The following is a 4,514-nucleotide window of genomic DNA, read 5'->3' as shown; positions in this document are numbered from 1 at the left end:
TGATACTAAATCCTTGTAACTTATTATTGTTTATCCACTAAGCATAGGGCTAAGAAATATTTGATTTTCTTCTCTGGTTCTTATATGTTTAAATTAGTCTTTATATTGACCTGGCATCTGTTTTCATTTTTATAGGCATCTTGTTTAGCATCATAATATGAATGTTATGTTGGTTCTCCTCTTTAATGCTTTTTTTTTTTTTTTTTTTGCCGGCAAAATTAGGTTTTACAAAGGCAGTTTTCAACAGCAATTTTTATAAAGTGTTATTTTTATTAGTAGACTTACTCAGAGTAGATACAAAAAAGATATTTTCTACTACCAACACCTTACAGTAGTTATAGAAAGCACATTTCATATATAAGGAAAATGTAGAAAATTATTACAGAAAAAGGGTAAAGATTAAAGTATAAGAAGTAGACTAATGCCACTTGGAAAGAGGATCTTTAGTACATTACTTGTATTTGAAACTTAAAAGATATTGTAACTAAGAATAGATAACATGATGCTAAAACACACAGCCTGTATATTTTTCAACTAATGATGTAGTGCAAATTTCACACTAGAGACTAAGAGATCATTATTTTCATTTGTCTATATCAAAAAAAAATCACACATGTACTTTTTATCTCCCTCCCTTATTCAAGATTTGATTCAACATCATTCATTTTTATCACATCACTCACTCACACGCACCTTAAGGTCCACCTTTGAAATTCACCCTCAGCAGCGGAGTCCTCTTTCCAGCTACTTTGGAACAACACTGCTGCCACCACTAGAACTGGACATTAACTTTACTTGATATCCTTCTCTCATTTATTGCGTACCTACTATGAACCATACTATATACATTATTTCATTCAATCTTGGACGTGAAATTTGTTGAAAAAAACACATTTCAGATGTAGATAGATGAGCCAGTCTCTACTGTCTGCATATCAACATCCTCATCTGTTAAGATAATGACAATAAGGTTAGATGCAAGTTACATTGTCAGTAAATTGTTCATGAGCACCTGCCACTTACTGCCTTCTTGAGATATTTCTTCAAGTTTTCCTAAGACCTTAAATATAACAGTTTGAAAGAGCCCTCTCTCATTCCTTCATCCTTACTTACAACAAATATATAAGTCACGCTCCAGTCCCAGACCTTTCAGGGACCTCCCCTTGCCAGCTATTTCTAATTCTTTTATAAAACTGTTTGACTCCCAGATGGCTGACAGTATGTTCTTTCTAATTTCTTTCTCCCTGCAGATCTGCTAGGATTCCTAATTGGGCAGGATGGATTCATATTTTATGCAAGGAGAATTTACCCATAATTATAAAATGCAAAGAATGTTGATTAAATTCTTCTTGTCCTATCTCCTCAAATCCCTCCAATTCCTTATATTTCTGTTCAAGTTATCTTTTTGAAATTGTCTATATGATCACAGCTTTAAATGTATCCATATCTATTATAGTTTCAAGGATATTAAGTTCCTCAGCTTAGCACAAAAGTCTATTTATAATGAAGTCTTTGCTATTATCTTTAACTTCGTTTTTTGTTACTTTATTTCTTGAAGGCTTCATTTCAGACCTGTGTTACTTTATGCCATTGTATATTTACAAATATCATCCTGTCTACTAAGAATACCCTTCATTTCCTTTTTTACCATTTAATTCCCATTTAACTTTCCAGAAAGACCTCACTCCATCAAGCCTAAATTATATGTTGCAGAAGCATTTTGTGTTTTCCACAGTTTGGGCTGCTTTTCACACTGTGTTAAACGGAATCATTGGCTTATTTATCTGCATCTTTCCTGAGGCCCTGGGACCTTATAGGTGGAGAATATATCTCAATCATAATTTTATCCTTATTACGGAGAAGAAATAAGACTATAGCTCGATTTTAGGTAGATCCTAATCTTCATTTCTCTGTATAAAACACCTCTCTCATCTCTATGTCCCACAGAGACCTCGAACTCGACATATGCAAAACAGATTTTCTTTCCACATGAAACATTATTCTGTTTCCACTCTTTTTATAAAGAGCCACAGCATCCACTCAATTTTCTAAAACAGAAATGTTGAAATCATTCTTAACACTTCTCTGCCCTCACCACACCCTAACCCTTGCCAAAATGTGACCCTTCATATGTCTTTAAATCTCCAATCACAAAGTCTGTCTATCTCCATAGCACTGCTTTAGGACCAGTTTCTAGCAGTTCTGCTTGTAACTAATATTTTTAAAAACTAGATCCTGTGCCATTAGTCATATCTTCTCCAACTGATATTTCACAGGACAACCAGAGCAATCTTTCTCAAGTATACATCAGATTATGCCCATGCAACATCCCCCAAAACTTTCAGTGATCTACTATGGTCTTTGGAAAAAGTTCAAATTGCTTATTGCAGTTAGCAAGGACATTTACCACCTGGAACACATTTACATCAAGGTCATTTTTATCTACTTCATATATCAAAGTATTATCAAGTCAAAATGAATTCCTTGCAGTTTCCCCCAAATGCCAGGTTTTCTCTCATCTCCAGATGTTTGCGCTGATCAATCTGCCTGCATAGCTTTCTTTTCTTCTCTTTGCTTGACTATCTAATGTTCTTTCTTCATATTCAATTAGATATCACTTCTTTCTGAATATCTTCCTTGGCCACCATGACTGTGTTACTGTGGCCTGTGGTGGCCCACCGCCTACCTGCATTGATTCAAAAACTTAAATATTCAAGAACTTTGTGAATAGTTGTTAAACTATTGGTAGCTTTAAACTGGCCATGGTGAAAATATTTAAAACATGGAAACTAACAAATACTACAAAATCAGGTTTTTTCCCCCAAAGAGCCAGTTTCCATTACTGTCTCTAAATAGAATACACATGCTTTATTACTTACTTTCATCATAGCATTATATATATATTATATTTCTATTGTTTGTTCACTAGCTTATCTTCCCATAAGTTGTAAAAGTTAAGACTAGTTTCTTTTCCTTTATTTTATCACTAACATCTTGTACATAGCAGATACCAAATTATGATGGGTGTTAAATGAAAGAGGCTCTGTAAATAAAACAAACAAACAAACAAAAACAGCAGAAAGAATCACCTTCTAATATGACATTTCTGGAGTTCACGGTTTTGTCCTAGTTTTAAAAGAGCTTTAGCTTACAAAGGTGGAAGCAGAAAAACAGCTTCAGTAAGAGTCCAATGGCATGTCAATACTTCATTAAGTCACTCAGAAGTGAAAACGTGCAGAATAATGTTCATTCTCTAAATTTGGGGCAGTATAATTGTTATCAGCAAAAAAGTGCTTGTTTCTTTTTTCTGTTTCTAGACATTTTTTAAATTTTAGGTAATTATTGTGATTAAAATATAGTAAAACCCGCCACAATACCATAGGAGTTCAGAAATCAATTTCATTAAGTTTAAGTTCATGTTATTAAGGGGTAATGGAATGACTGCGGTGAATCCACTGTAGAAGACAGGAGTTCATCACACATTTCCAAACTGATTTTATCTCAAGGCACATCATTATAAGGTTACACGCTATAGGAAAGAAAAATAAAACTTTGCTATACTGAAATAAATTATTTTTTACTTTCAGTCCAGTGATAGTCAATTTATACCTAAGATGTTATTAGTAACTGTGAGAAAACTTTGATGAGATATTATTTTTTAAAGAAAAACAAACAAGGAGTTTTGACAAGTAGTAAGTAAATATATGAACGAGAGCTGTCCTTCAACACTCTTCTTACAACGTTCTTTTTTTTTTTTTTTAGGCGAGGTAACCCTTGGTTGACCTTACAGATTGCAAGGACCTTGTCAGCTTGCAATCCTTTACCTTTTATTTTTTACCCTTACAGCACCTGGTCTTCGTAGGTGGTCTCCCATCCAAGTACTAACCAGGCCCGACCCTGATTAGCTTCTGAGATCAGACGGGATCTGGCTTGTTCAGGGTAGCATGGCTGTAGACTTAAAACATTCTTGATGTCAGTAAAACAGAAAAAAATCTGATGCTTTTTAACACTAGTTTTTTAAAAATTATATTTAATTTAAAATGCCATCTTAGCCTTCTAAGAATCATCCTGGATATCAAAAAATTATGCTGTTTTAGCTTTTACTAAAAATTTCAATATATTTATTAGATGTCTTCTGGTTATAAATGATGGGCATCCAAGTCAAACTACTGATGAGCAAATAAGAATGATTAACTCAAAAGAAGAAGAGTCGTGGGTCCAGTTTTAGCCATGGCTGTGTCTAAGTCCTCAAATGTGAGGTCAGGTCTTATAGCATTGAACTGAAAGGACAGGGGCATCTTTTCTGTTAGCTCCGGAAAAACAATTCAAATTATGATTGCTGTGATTTGTATCATGTTGCCTTCTATGAACCAATCATTTTGTCCAGAGAATTCAGTACTTTTTCATTTGCCTATGCTTGTGACTGAGTATATATGTCAAAATCTAAAATGTACTTCTTTATGTACATAAAATGTTTTAAATATTTCAACCAAATTAGAATAATCTGATGTTCA

The 4,514-nt window shown here is 33.7% G+C and overlaps 1 pseudogene; it reads right to left on the bottom strand.

Moving 5' to 3' along the window:
- Window positions 1-3,837: 3,837 nt before the first annotated feature.
- Window positions 3,838-3,956, bottom strand: LOC111742957 (annotated as a pseudogene).
- Window positions 3,957-4,514: the final 558 nt, after the last annotated feature.

Source organism: Pteropus vampyrus, unplaced genomic scaffold (assembly GCF_000151845.1).
Source record: "Pteropus vampyrus isolate Shadow unplaced genomic scaffold, Pvam_2.0 Scaffold104, whole genome shotgun sequence".
Classification (NCBI taxonomy): domain Eukaryota; kingdom Metazoa; phylum Chordata; class Mammalia; order Chiroptera; family Pteropodidae; genus Pteropus; species Pteropus vampyrus.
Note: the sequence above shows the minus strand (reverse complement) of the source record. Positions and strands in the feature narration are given on the sequence as shown.